The following is a 16,209-nucleotide window of genomic DNA, read 5'->3' as shown; positions in this document are numbered from 1 at the left end:
GCATGGTTTTGAGCAATTTTCTTCAGTTAAATTCTATTTTTGTTGCTCTGGGGTTCAAGAGTGTGGTTGGTACAATTTTGATTTTTTTTTACTTTGCTGAAGATTGTTTCATGTATCATTGTGTGGTTGATTTTAGAGTATGTGCTATGTGGTGATGAGAAGAGTGTATTCTGTTGTTTGGGGATAGAGAGTTCTACAGATGTCTATTAGGTACATTTGGTCAAGTGTTGAGTTCAGGTCCTAAATATCTTTGTTAATTTTCTGCCTTGATGATTTCCCTAATACTTTTCAGTGAGGTGTTGAAGTCTCCCACTATCACTGTATAGGATTCTAAGTCTCTTTATAGGTCTCTAAGAACTTGCTTTATGGGTCTGGGTGCTTCTGTGTTGGATGCATATATTTAAGTTAGGCCTTCTTATTGAATTGAACCCTTTACCATCATGTGATGCCCTTCTTTGTCTTTTTTATCTTTGTTGGTTTAAAGTATGTTTTGTCTGATTGCAGCTCCTGCATTTTTCTGATTTCCTTTTGATTGGTAGATTTTTCTCCATTCCTTTATTCTCATTGCATGTAATGACACCCATAGGTTCAATAAAGGCTCTGGAAGACAGTATACCATTGGGTCTTGCTTCTTTATCCAGATTTTCATCTATGCCTTTTAATTGGGACATTTAGCCCATTTATGTTCAAGGTTAGTGTTGATATGTGTGTATTTGATCATCTTGTTGTTAGTTATTATGCAAACTTTTTTGTGTGGTTGCTTTACAGTGTCACTGATCTGTGTATTTAAGTGTGTTTTCGTATTGGTTTACAATGGTCTTTCTTTTCCATATTGCAGGGGCTCTTTTAAGGCAGGTCTTGTGGTAACAAAATCTCTCAGCATTTGCTTGTCTGAAAAGGATCTTATTTCTCTTTCACTTATGCAACTTAGTTTGGCTGGATATTAAATTATTGGTTGGAGATTTTTTCTTGAAGAATATTGAGAATATGCCCTCATTCTCTTCTTAAGCATAATGGTCAGTAGGTAGGCTATATGACTCAGCAAGAGCGTACCTACTGAACATTATGCTTAAACGCCACCTGCTGGATCATGCTTCAAAACATCAACATTTAAAATACTTTGCTGGCCAGGTTCAGTGGTTCATGCCTGTAATCCAAGCACTTTGGGATACCAATGCAGGTGGATTGCTGGCACTCAGGAGTTTGAGACCACCCTTGCTAAGATATAGAAACCCATCTCTACAAAAAATACAAAATTTAACTGGGTGTGTTGATAGTTGGCCTGTAGTCCCAGCTACTCAAGAGGCTGAGGAGGGAGAATGACTTTAGCCCAGGAGTTCAAGGCTGCAGTGAGCCATGATCATGCCACTGTACTCCAGTTTGGGTGACGTAGTGAGAATCTGTTGCCCTTCCAGCCCCTGCTGCCAAAAATATGCTTTGATAACATACCCTCCATGAAACCAAATACAAAAAAGAAAACAAAAACAGTTACAAATAAAGAAGACCCTCCACAAAGCCTCAGCCCTCCAGAAATATTCAGAAAAGAATTCTACTGAGTATTGACATTTAGATGCCATTACTAAGAGTCCTGCTGACTTAGTTTACTGGAGTGAGAAAAGTCACTTTTGGAAATCAGCTGCACCTCAACAGCAGAGTCCATTAACCCCTGGACTTGAGTCACCCCAACCACCACAGCCAGACATTTTCCTATACCAATATTTCTACACGTTTAATGCAAACATAACAATAAAAAAAAACTTTCATAGTTATGTTTTATTATTTAGCCCCGAGTTTTATTGAGAAGAAGGGATTTCTCCAGGGTCAGCTCAATAAGACAGAAACTCATCACACTTGCATTTGTTTAATATAGCTTCTCATTTACCTTCAAATTTCCTAAAGTCAAGTCCATATCTATTTTGTTTACCTATTTATCATCCTGCCTAGCAAACTAGCATAGTGTTTGGCAGTGTTTAATCATTAATTAATTCACTTATAATTCAATAAATAATGGATGAGTGACAGTTGTATAGATAAATATATTTCATCAAATCAAATTTAATTATTAGTCATCCATTGACAACTGTATGTCTTTTCTCTTTGTCAGACACAAATAGATTTTATCTCTTTAGTCTTTTAAGAGGAAGAAATCCAAAAGGATATATAACCTTTTAGTCAGAACCAAAAGAGAAAAATATATTATAGGTGAGCATTTGGGAATCCTGACTACCTCAAAACTTTCCTTGCCTTTAATAAGACAGACCCATATCTACTTCCTTTTCCCCATCTACCTGCCTCCTATATCATCCATCTCTATCTGGTTCACAACAGCACCTAATGCTAGCCTTAACATAGCAGCAAAAACAAAGAATAACCTTTCCAAACTTCTTAGATTGGACACAGCCCATATAGAGTCTTTTGTGAATTGGTCTCAGTCTCTAGAGGCACTGAGTCATTGTTTCCTTTTTGGGCAACTTCTAAATCATGAGCCTTGTATTTTTGGAAAACTTATCTTCTCATTCGATCCTCCCAATGGTACTATGAGGTAAGAGATCAGATGTTGTGCAGGGAAAGATCAGTGAACTAGGAAATCAGAAGACAAGGATTTTCATTTTTTTCTACTATTTATGAGTTGTGTGATTTTAGGAAACTCTCATGACATTTATTTAAAATGGGTTTTATTATATTCAACACTCAACTAATATTTAATGAATGTCCTCAATGAGCATGGTTTTAGATACTGGCAGTATGTTTGGATATAAGGCAGGTAAAGTCTCTCTTTTTTTCACAAAGCTTTCCTTCTAGTGGCATATAGATGAATGAAAAGGCAACAAGTAGTTAAGTAAATGTTGGATATTAATAAATGCTATTGAGAAAAAAATTTTCAAGTGATGTAGTGAAAACAGTGACCAAGGAAGCTGTTTGATTGGGAGGTGAGAGAAAGCCCCATTACTGAAGAGGTAGAATGTTTCCATATCTGAAACACAAGCAGGAGTCAACCGTATGAAGATGCAGGTAAAGAGATTTCCAGCAGAGGGAACAGATATTTGGAGCAGGTCACAAAGATTCTAAGATGGCACAAGCTTGACTTTCCCTGACAGTTCTTGTCATTGGTGGTTTCCATTTTACAGATCTTCCTAAAGCCTGGAACAGTGAAGCAACTTGCTCAAGGATAAATGTTGAGTAATTGGAAGAGCAGGAATTCACACACATAACTTCTGATTTTTAAAAAAGATACTCTTCGCCACTTAAATTCTTAGGTACCTCAGTTCAGGCCCTCATGACCCCACCCTGGATTATTTCAGTTGATTTGTTATGAGTCACTCCATATTCATGTCCAACTTCTTCCTCTTCCTCAATCCAGTCCTACTTCATCTTCCATACAGCAGATGGTCAAAGTTATGTTTCTGATACACAAGCCTAATCATGCCCCTTTTTTTGCTTTATACACCTCCTGTAACTGTCAGCAGACAAAAAGATAAAGTCCAAGCTCTCCAACCCATTATTCAATCAATTGCTAACATTTTCCAGCCTTATTCCTTATCACCATTTTACCTCACATCCTCCCTTAGCCTCAGTTAATGAAATGTCATACCAGGTTATGTCTCCATTTCTCTAAACATACTGTTGTCTTTGTTGCTAAACTCCAATCATCTTGCAATTACTCACTTAAATTTACTGTGTAAAATGCATTACTCTCTTATCTATATCAGCATGACACTTTTGCTCAATTATAGTAGTCTCCATATCTATATCAGTGGTATATTTACTTACCTGGCTAGACTGTGAGATACTAAAGGGCAAAAGACACATTGTGTACATATATTTTTGTATTACCAATGCTCAGCTTGGTAGCTGACATTTAGTAGATGCTTGAAATTACTTGTGGATCAAAGGTATAAAAAAATGAATGAATGAAATTAAAATGATGGTCAAAACTTGTCTAGGTTTTGTTTTGTTTTTTTCATTAATTCAAAGGTAACTTTATTTTTTAAACATTTTACTTTTTATTATTACAATTTCAAAAATAGACTCAATAAAAAAATCACATAAATACCTATGTATTCATTATCTTATTTTCTGGATTCTAGAAATTTTTTTCATTTTCATTTCATTATTGCATCAGCATTTTCTTATTCATGAAAAAGTGAAAATATACAGTTGAAGTCCTGTTATCCCTCTTTATTTCTGAATTTGGTGTTATTATTCCCATGCTTTCATATAAATACTATATAAGGATATATTCATAAAAGTGTATAGCCTTTTTTGTATGCTTTCAAATTTTACATAAATGGCATTGTACTGCACATATGTGGTCAATTGCTTTTATCCTTTAATATTGCTTTTTAAATTTGTCCTGTTAAAATATGTAACTTTAGGCAATGATTTTTTAACTACAGAATAGCATTTAATTAGAAGAATATCGCATAATTTATTTTCCATTCTCTTTTTGATGGACATTTAGGTTACTTCCTACTTTACTTTTTAAACAATGATGCAATAAACTTTCTTGTACACTATTTCTTGTTCATGTGTGCAAGTTTCTGAGTCAAAGAACATGTGCATCTTCAACTTAATATGACCAAGTAATTATCTTAAATAAATAGACCAATTGACATTACAGTTAGAAGTGTGTGAACATTTGATTGCTCATATGTTCATTTATATTCAGAGTTATTAAATTTTTAAAAACTCAACTAAATTTTTAAAAATCAATTTTTACTTCTATTGCAGTAACATTTATAACAAAACGAACTAATTTCAGGGAAACAATTTGGTGAGTTTTGACAAATGTATACACTTCTGTGAACAACACCATCACAATACAAATTTAGAACAATTTTATCACCCCCACTTCCCCAAATTTCCTGTGAACTTTTCACGTAAAAACTCCCTCTCAGTCCTGTCTCCAGGAAACCATTCATTTGATTTCTGTTACTATAGGTTAGTTTTGACTTTTCTAGAATTTCATTTGAATGAAATCATACAACATGCACCCATGTTGTCCAACTTCTTTCACTTAGCATAATATAGTTTCTTTTATTGAATTATTTTTGTCTGGTTTCTACATAAGGGTAATATTAGCCCCATACAATGAATTGAGAGGTGTTTAATTCTCTTTTATTTTCTGAAAAATTTTATATGGGGTCAGTATTATTTTTTTCCTTGAATATTTTATAGAGTTTATCAGAGAAGCCATTTGGGCATCAGGATTCTTTGTGGATAGATTATTAATTATAAATATAAATTACTTAATAGATTTCAAGATACCCAGATTTTCTATTCATTCTTAGTCCATTTTGGTAATTTGTGTTTTTCAAGGAATTTGGCCATTTCATCAAAGTTGTTTAAATTATTAGATGGTTTGTAATATTCCCTTTTGTACTTTTTCATATCTGTAGGATCTATAGTGTTGTCCCCTTTTTCATGCCTAATATTGACTATTTGTGTCTTCCTTCTTTTTTCTTGATCACTGTAGCTAGAGGCTTATCAATTTTATTGACCATCTAAAACAAACAGCTTTAGGTTTTATTAATTTTTATCTATTCTTTATTTTCCATTCTATTGATTCCACTTTTTTTTCTTTCTAGTTACTCAGGATTTTTTTGCTTTTTTGTTTTAACTTCATAAGATGGAAACTCAGATGATTAATTTTAGATTTTTCGTGATGTAGTATTTAAAAGTTTCACTCTAAGCATTGTTAGGGGACAATTCTCCCAACATCTCTAACATCTCTGTATTTCTTGCAAATGGCATTGATGGCTTTTTTTTTGAAGCTGTCTTTTTAAGTATGTTTATCTGACAGTCTTACAAGATAGAGGAAGCATCTTCCTCCAAAGCAAAGGGTGGGTTGTTTATAGCCTTAAAAGTTAGAGATAATGTCTGCTTCTGAAGCAAAGGACAGATGTGTTTGCTGACCACTATAAAAGATGCAAAGCCAGGGCTTCTCTTTTGTACTTCACCCCACTGTGTGTAAATGTGCACTAAAGTCTTATTTGTATCACATTATGAGGAGTGGTAGTCAGGGAACTGGAACAAGAAAAATCTTGATACTGTGTTCGCTACTGTTTCTGTCCTTGATCTCTTACCCAAGAATCATGAGGTTTCTGTCAGTATCTACAAACGGTAGCTGACTCACTTACTAGCTTTCATAACAGAGTTAAATCTTAGACCTGTCACAGGGCTTTAGCTGAATCTCATAAAACTGATGCTTTTTAAAAGTTTATATTCAATTCAAAGTATTTCCTAATTTCACTTTTGATTTCTTTTTCTGTTCATGGGCTATTTTTAAACTGTATTATTTAATTTCCATATATTTGGGGATTTATAAAGCCATCTTATGTTATTGGTGTCCAATTTAGTTTGTGAAGCGAGAGAAAATATTCTATATGATTTTAATCCTTTAACTTTTTTTTAAAGAATTATTAAACAGGCTGGCATATATTCTATCTTGGTGAATTTCTGTGTACACCTGGAAAGAATGTATATTATGTTGCTGTAGGGTGCAGTGTTCTGTAAATGTAAATGAAGACAAATTCATTGAAAATGTTTTTCAAACCTTCTATATCCTTACTAATTTTCTATTTATTGTTTTATCAATTGTGTCAAGAGAAGTTTAGAAGTTTTTGCTTATATATTTCAAAGTTTTAAAATAAGACCCATACACATTTAGGAGTTATGAATTATTAATGAATTAATTGCTTTATTGTTGAGAAATTTCTCTGTCTTTGGTAATATTTCTTGTTCTGAAGTCTTTGTTACTAATATAGGCACTGCAACTTTCTTATGCTTAGTGTTTTTGTGGTATATCCTTTTCTGTCTTTTTACTTCCAATCTATCTCTGTGTTTGTATTTTCTTCTTTTTAGAGACAGGGTCTTTCTCTGTTGCCCAGGCTGGACCAGCTTACTGCTGGATCACTCTACAGATTTTGGACTTTTTAGCTTCCATGATTCAAATGAGCCAATGTCTTATAATAAATCACTTCACACACACACACACACACACACACACACACACACACGCACACCCTGTTGGTTCTATTTCTTCGGAGAACCCTAATACATATTTTATCTCCATCATTGGAATATTAGCCATCCAACTTCATCTTTTTTATTTTTTGTGGTTGCTATAAGGTTTACAAAATGAGTCTTCATCTCATCATTAGCCTAACTTTATGTAATATTATACCACTTTACAATTAATGTGCACTCCTTAAAACTGCATACTTCTCTTATGTTGCTCCTGTGCTTTTCCATCATTGTCATATACTTTATTTATATATACTTTATGAATTCCAAAATACATTATTTGTTCTCTAAATTTTCGTAAGAAAATATTTTCTATATAATAATATATTTACCATCTCTGTTGCCTTTTCTTTATTTTTGCAGACCCAAGTTTCCATCTGGTATTATTTTCCATGTACCTGAACAACTTTCTTTAACATTTCTTGTCATTGAATTATGCTGGAAACACATTCTTTCAGCTTTTGTTTACCTGAAAAAAACATTTTACCTTCACTTTTGATGGACCTTTCTACTAGTTACAGCATTCTGTGTTGATAGATTTTTTTTCTTTCAGTCCTACAATGGAATACTATGCAGCCATAAAAAAAGGATGAGTTCATGTCCTTTGCAGGGACATGGATGAAGCTGGAAACCATCATTCTCAGCAAACTAACACAAGAACAGAAAACCAAACACCGCATGTTCTCACTCATAGGTGAGAGGTGAACAATGAAAACACATGGACATAGGGAGGGGAACATCACACAGTCGGGCCTGTCGGGGGTTGGGTGGCTAGGGGAGGGATAGCATTAGGAGGAATACCTGATGTGGATGACGGGTTGATGGGTGCAGCAAACCACCATGGCACGTGTATACCTATGTAACAAAACTGCACGTTCTGCACATGTACCCCAGAACTTAAAGTATAATAAAAAATTATTATTATTATTTAATTATACTATTTTATTGTGTTTTAGTTTGCATAGCTTCTTACAGTAAGTCATTCATTTTTAGCAATTTGATAATAGTATGCCTTTGTGTATGTGTACATGAATGTTTATTCTTATCCTTTTGAAATTCTTTAATTTTCTTGAGTTTCTAGTTTTCATCCAATTTGGAAACATTATGGTAATTATTTTTTAAATTTTGTTTTCTGTCTTGAGGTCCTTTCATTCATTTTGAGTTCCCAATTACGAGTTATTTGGACCACTTGATATTTCTCCACGTCACCAAGGCTGTGTTTATTTTTTGAATCTTTAATCTTTCTCTCTGTGCTTTAGTCTTGATCGTTCTTATCAATTCTTAAGATTCACTGCTTTTTAAAATTCTGTTGTGTTCAATCTGCTATGAAGTCCATCCAATCAGACTTTAATTTTAGGTATGACATTTTTATCCCCAGAAGTTCCACTTGGATTTTTATTTTATATCTCAAATTTTTCTCTTTATTTTTTCCTTAAAACCTCTGCTACATGCACATTCACACATATTATACACACACACACACACACACACTTATGTATAACTCTTTTTTTTTTTTTGAGACAAGGTCTCGCTCTGTTGTCCAGGCTGGAGTGTGGAGGCACAATCACGGCTCACTGCAACCTCTGCCTCCTGGATTCAAGTGACCCTCCCACCTTAGCCTCCCAAGTAGCTTGGACTACAGGCATGTGCCACCACACCTGGCTAATTTTTGTATTTTTGTATTTTTTGTAGAGACAGGTATAATGATTTCTTTAAATTCGTTCTCAGCTAATTCTAGCATATCTATCATTTCTGAATATGTTTCCATTGGATTTTTCCCTCTCCTCATTATGGGTTGTATTTTCCTGCATTTGGTCCTCTGTATTAATTTTTTAAAATTTTTTTTTTGCGACGGGGTTTCACCATGTTGCTCAGGGTAGAGTACAGTGGTGTGATCATAGCTCATTGCAATCTTGAATTCCTGTGCTGAAGCCTATCAATTTTTGATTGGCTGATGGTTGTTACGATTATCACATTGTTGAGGGTCTGGATTCTTTTTTTTCCTTTAAAGAATTTTCAGGCTGGGTGTGGTGGCTTATGCCTATAATTCCAGCACTTTAGGAGGCCAAGGCGGGTGTATCACCTGAGGTCAGGAGATTGCAATCAGACTGGCAACATGGTGAAACCCTGTCTCTGCTAAAAAAAAAAAAAAAATACAAAAATTAGCCGGGCCTGGTGGTGGGGGCCTGTAATCCCAGCTACTCGGGAGGCTGAGGCAGGAGAATCATGAGAATCACTTTTACCTGGAAGGCAGAGGTTGCAGTGAGTTGAGATTGTGTGCTATTGCACTTCAGCCTGGGTGACAAAAGCGAAACTCCATCTAAAAAAAAAAAAAGGAAGAATTTTCTGATTTATTCTGCAAGTGGTTAAGGCTACTTTCAGAGTAGCATTATTATTTGAGGTTTTATTTTTTAAAGTTTCAAGGTATTCTTTTACCCTGGGTATAATTTAATCCTTAGACTAAGGCGTAACTCTTTTTGGGTCTCAAGCAAATGATCCAGGTATGACATTATGTCTTTTCATTCTGACTGTTTGGTGCTTGGAATCTCCCAGCTCTAGATGAGCTTTGAGAATTTCTCAGCTTGCACATTCCCAATTGTCCTTTGCCCTCACCCGCCCCGACATTTTTTTTTTTTTTTTTTTGATGGAGTCTCCCTCTGTTGCCAGGCTGGAGTGCAGTGGCGTGGTCTCGGCTCACTGCAACCTCCACCTCCTGGGTTCAAGCGATTCTCCTGCCTCGGCCTCCTGAGTATCTGGGACTACAAGTGCATGCCACCACGCCCAGCTAATTTTTGTATTGTTTTTAGTAGAGATGGGGTTTCACCATGTTGGCCCGGATGGTCTTTATCTCTTGACCTCATGATCTGCCCACCTTGGCCTCCCAAAGTGCTGAGATTACAGGTGTGAGCCACCATGCCCAGCTCCTTTGCCCTTATTCATATAATTTTACTCTACACATCAGTAAATTTATATTGAGCAAAATAATAAAAGGCACTTCTGTGTAGTTTTCTGGAGCTTTTCCTCTATATAGCTCTCATCCCTCTGGAACTCTTCTTTGCCTTTAAGATCTCTCTACTAAAACAGTGGGTTTGCATTTGCTAAACATAAAACATTTTAAATAATTACATTTGACTATCTTTCTAGTTTTCATAGTGAAAAAGTCTGTTCTTAGCTACTCTATCATAACCAGAAACAGATATTCAGAAATAACAAGCTTTTTGATATTTAATAATCTGGATGTAAAATACTATCAAAATGTGGCTTTAATTTGCATATCTCTGATTATTAATAAAACTAAACATCTTTTTCTAAGTTTCTTGGCCATTTTTGCTTCTGCTTATATCGTTGGACAATTTTTAAGATTGAGTTTCTTTTTCATGTCAATTTATATGGCTATTTTGAATATTCTTGTACTAATTTTTTGCTAATTATATAATTGCTTATATCTACTCCAAATATCTTGTTGCTCTTCTCACTTTACATTGTATTTTGTTTAATAATTTTTAAAAATTTTAAATGTGGATGGCTATGTCAATTTCATGGTTCATAGGTTTTTTTTGTATTATTTAATAATTCTTTGCTATGGTTTCTTCAAAAGTTTTAGAGTTTTACTTTTCATATTTATGACTTTAATTCACTTCCAATAAATTTTTGTGTATGATGTGAGGTAGGGAACTATTTTTTTTTCTCTGAAAGTATATACAGTTGCATTTATACTATTTATTGGGATAATCATTTTTTACTTTATTGATCTACAATGCTACAGCTGTCATATATGATGTTTCTATATGCACATGATTCTGTTTCTGAACTCTGTATTCTTTTCATTGGTCTGTCTATGGGCTTGTGCTAATACCACATGGTTTTAATTAGTAGGTCTTAATAATAAAGCTTAATATTGGGTAGAGCAACTACCAGCACTTTGTTTTGTTCTTTCAGCTTTTTCTTAGTTATTTTTGGCCCTTTGAATTTAGTAAAGAAATACCATTAAGATTTGGTTTTGAGTGACTTGAATTTATACACTAACTATGGAGAACTGACATACTTTAGTATATTGGGTCTATTCAACCATAAGCTTAATATACATGTTCATTTATTCAAGTTTTCTTTATATCCTTCAATAATTCTTTATAATTTTCTTAATATAGACATAAATATATTTTCATTATACTTATTCCTATATAATATAAACTTCTTAAATACTATTTGAATGAAATCTTTCTTTTTCTATTATATTTTCTAATTTTTGCATTTGTGTAAGAGTATATTTGATTTATATATATCTTCTATCTATCATCTTTGTTGAATTAATTAATTAGATCTAACATAGTGTCTATTAATCTTTTGGGACTTTTTACAAGATAATTATATTGTCTACAAATAAGGATAGTTATCTTTATTCCTTTATAATTTGTATTTTCTTTTCTTTCTTCACATTGCATTATTTAGGGCTCTTAATACAATATTGACTAAAAGCAGAAATGGTTCTATTGTTTCACTGTAAGTATTGTGTTTGGTAGGTTTTGACAGATAGTTTCAACAGGTTAAGCAATTTTCTTCCTAATCAGATTTGATTATGAGATTTTTTTTAGTTTCACCTTGAATGGATGTTGAACATTTTAAATGTTTATTCTATATCTATTGAGATAGTTGTTTATTGTTTCTCTTTTTAGTATTGTATATTATAGAATAGATTTTACTGTGGTGAACCTCCCTGCTTCCTAAATAAACATTATTTGCTTATGGTGTATTTTTTTTTAACTTGGCTGAAATCTTCATGTTAATATTTTATTTAGCATGTTTACATCTGATCTTGTTTTTGCCTTATATAGCAGTCATTTTGGTTGCAGTCTAACTTTAATGGCTATTGGTTTATTTTAGATTTCTATTTTATCTTGAGTCAATTTAGATAATTTGTATTTTTCCTGAATACATCTATTTTAACTAAGTTTGCAAATGTACTAACATAATGTTATTCTTTGTAATTATTTCATTCTTTATGACAAATTATGTTTGTCAGAGGTATTTGGGTATTTGTATGGTGGTTTGAGGGTTTATATATTTGTTCATAAACGTGGTATTAGATTGAATTCAGCTCTACCCTTTCTCTACAACACAGCTAGCTGCCAAACCCAGTGACATGTTCACACAGCTTCATTAAATCTTCCATTCCATAGATATATGGCCTGATGCTCTAGTAGTCTGGTGTATGTATTATTGTCTCCTATTAATGGTTAAAGAATTTGTAGCTCAGGGACTTTTAAAAAGCTGCCCAAGTTTAAATGCTATTTAGCATGCAGTGAGGCTTCTAAAATCCAAAATTTGGGGCTCTTTCCATCACCGTGGCCTTTCTCAGTGTGTGGTCTGATGACCACCTACAGTGGAATCACTGAGGACACTTGATAACAATTGTCATTCCTAAGCTGCACCCCCAGTATACTAAATCAGAATCTCTGGGGATTGGGCTGAATAATCTGCACTGTAAACATATAGATGATTCTTCTCATTAAATTTTGAGAACCTCTGCACTTATAGTGGCTTTCTTATTAAGTCACTTGATAAAGTAGAATACTTAACAAGCCATTTGCTTCTGAATTTCTGTCCCTGATGGCTGGCATTCCTGGCTCAGGGAATTATAACCCAAGTTCTCATGTATTTATCCCATTTTAAAAGGGGCTGTTAGCCCCAAATGGACACATGGCCCAGAAAAGGAATTGTACAAACTCAGAATCATGGAAATATTAGCACAGGAAATGAAGTAAGAAAATGGATGTAAGAAAGGGAGTGTTGCAGAGCTCCATATTACAATAAGAAATATTATACCAAAGTTCTAATAAAGAAGTCTTATTAAAGTCTTTCTAGGTCTTTTATTAGCTAAGAGATTTTTGTTTCTTTTATTTGTGGTTTGGTTTTTATCTCTCTTTTGCATTTGTTTTCTTCCTGGATTCTTGGAAGTTCCTGTATGCTGATTTTTCTGGAAAAGGATTAAAGAACAATCTCTCTTCTTCATTCTTTACCTCTAATTGCAATAGACTTCGCCCATGCTCCTTCATTCAGTCACTGATTCAATATCTCATTTATACATTTATTTAGCAAGTACATACTGAGTCTCAGACATTGAACTAGATGCTGCAAGCCCTGCCCCTGAAGATGGTATAATTTACCGGGGAAAATAATAAATAATTACAACCAAAAGTTGAAAACACTTAAAAAACATGTCTCTGGGCTGGGTGCAGTGGCTCACTCCTGTAATCCCAGCACTTTGGGAGGCCGAGGTGGGCGGATCACGAGGTCAGGAGATCAAGATCATCCTGGCTAACACGGTGAAAGCCCGTCTCTACTAAAAATACCAAAAATTAGCTGGGAGTGGTGGAGGCATCTGTAGTCCCAGCTACTTGGGAGGCTGAGGCAGGAGAATGGCGTGAACCAGGGAGGTGGAGATCGGGCCACTACACTCCAGCCTGGGCAACTGAGTGAGACTCTGTCTCAAAAAAATAAACAAATAAAACTAAATAAGTAAATAAATTGAATAAAATAAAATTAAAAAGTGTCTCTGGTTTGCAGAATTTGGGACATTTTAAAAAGGACTGAAGAAAAGAAGGTGAGTGGTTGAGAGCACTAGGCTACCTGCACAAGATTCCTGTCTCCACCTCTTATTAGCTGTGTCTTAATTTATCTCTCTGTCTTAATTTCCTCATCTGTAAAAGGAGGAAACTATTGAAAAACAATAATATTATTGAAAAAATAATAATGTGTTATTAAAAGAAGAACTTTAGACAAATTAAATTTAACAGAGTTTAATTGAGCAAGGAAGAAAAAGATTCACGAATCAGACAGCTTCCAGAATCATTGCACATTCAGAGAGACTCTAAGGATGCCTCATGGTTATAGCACATTTATAAACAAAAAAAGGAAAGTGACAAACAGAAAATGGAACTGAGATACAGAAACAGCTGGATTGGTTACAGCTTGGTATTTGCTTCATTTGAAAGCAGTTTGAACAGTCGGCTAGCTGCCTGTGGGCGGTTGAAGTATGGCTGCTGGGAGAGGCTGAGACTCAGCTATTGTTACAGAAGCGTGCTCCTAAGTTAGGTTGTCAGTCTTGTCTACTTATTAAGTTAGGCTATGGTCCATCCACAAGGACTCAACTATGGAAGTACAGAGGCTTTCCAGTCCATATTTAGTTCAATTTAACAGTGTCTACCTGATGGGGTTGCTTGTTGTGAGATTAAATGATTCAGTATATGTAAAGCGCTTAGCATAGTTCAAGGTATGTAGCTATATACACATGTCAGTTGTTACTGTTGTTATTATTATGAAAGGGCTCAAGGGAGAACTATTATATTTCTTACTTAAAGAACCACGTGAACAATAGCCTGTGGCATGTGAAGGAGTATGGTATCTGAGCAGGGACAGAAAATTCTGTGTGATTGGAGTGTCTGTACAAGCATATATTGTGTGAACCTAAGTGTTGTGTGTGCATGAGAGTTCATGAGTGTGGCCTAATGGCGGCGACCAGGGGCTTGCCCCTAGGAACCATGGTGTTGGAAAGCTTGGTTGGGGCCATGAATGACATCCGGAGAGGTAGTATCTCACAGTGGATCCACAGCATGGAGTCTGGAACCAGAGGGCCTAGATGTGAATCCCAGCTCTTCCAATAACTACCTAGTAGTTTTGGGAAGTTACCCAGTCCTCTGGGCCTCATTTTCCTCATCTGTCAAATTCAGATTGCCTTAGAGCAGGGGACCCCAACCCCCAGGCTGAGGACAGGTACTGGTCTGTGGCCTGTTAGGAATGAGCTACGCAGCAGGAGGTGAGTGGAGGGTGAGTGAGCATTACCGCCTGAGCTCTGCCTCCTGCCAGAGCAGGTAGCATTAGATTATCATAGGACTGTGAACCCCACTGTAAACTGCACATGTGAGGGCTCTAGGTTTCATGCTCCTTATGAGAGCTGAACTAATGCCCGATGATCTGAGGTGGAACAGTTTGGTCTCAAAACCATCTTTCCACTCCATCCATGGAAAAATTGTCTTCTATGAAACTGATCCCTGATGCCAAAAAGGTTGGGGACTGCTGTCTTAGAGCACCTCCCTCAGCAGGCAGTGAGGAGGACATGAAGTAATATTTGTAAGGTGTTAAGAATTTTGCCTCACATGTAATAGGCTTGATTTATGTCAGTCATTATTATTAAAGGAATTTGTACCTTATGATATTGATACATACAAAATGTACAGCAATACCGAAGCTGGTGATAATATGATCAGATTTTTAAATTATGAATTATGAAACCATAAAAAATAAATAAATAAACATTTTTCTAAACATTTTAGGAAAATGACTATTCTCCTAAATATGAGGGGAAAAAATGACTTTATTTTATTTTATTTTTTTGAGACAGAGTCTCGCTTTGACGTCTAGGCTGGAGTGCAGTAGCGCCATCTCCGCTCACTACAAGCTCCGCCTCCCGGGTTCATGCCATTCTCCTGCCTCAGACTCCCGGATAGCTGGGGCTACAGGCGCCCGCCACCATGCCCGGCTTTTTTTTTTTTTATATATATATATTTTTAGTAGAGACGGGGGTTTCACCGCCTTAGCCAGGATGGTCTCTATCTCCTGACCTCATGATCCGCCCACCTCGGCCTCCCAAAGTGCTGGGATTACAGGTGTGAGCCACCGCGCCCGGCCAAAAAATGGCTTTAAAGACTGGGTCCTCATAGAGGTAAGATGGAATGTGTACCCATCATCTTCACAGAGTTTACTCAGGCTAAGATTTGAGTTCTCCAGTGTAGTCCACTGAGGCTGCTTAAATAGGGGTGCAGAAACCAGAGCAGGGAGGGGAAGCCCCGTATTAGTCTGTTGGCTCCTGCATATTCGGTGTCAGGTTCATTCTGGGAAGTACGCTGAGAGAAGCAGAAATTACCCAGCTTTTTTCAGGAGGGTTCCCGAGATCGTGAGAAGGTTGGAAGCCACTGCACAGGAAAATCAGTGAGTGGAACTAAGGATGTTTAACAAAGGAAAGACTGGGGCCAGGAACATGATGACTGCGCCCACCCTAAGTGTAGGAAGGGCTGTGAAGTGAAAAGGGGAGTAGATGAGTTCTCCGCAGTTTCAGGGGAAAGAAAATGGACCAACAGATGAAAACTACAGAGAAAGGGATTTCAACTCAGTTTTAAAAGGCAACAT

The sequence above is a fragment of the Macaca mulatta genome, chromosome 1, assembly GCF_049350105.2.
Source record: "Macaca mulatta isolate MMU2019108-1 chromosome 1, T2T-MMU8v2.0, whole genome shotgun sequence".
Lineage (NCBI taxonomy): Eukaryota > Metazoa > Chordata > Mammalia > Primates > Cercopithecidae > Macaca > Macaca mulatta.
This window is presented reverse-complemented; position numbering follows the sequence as displayed.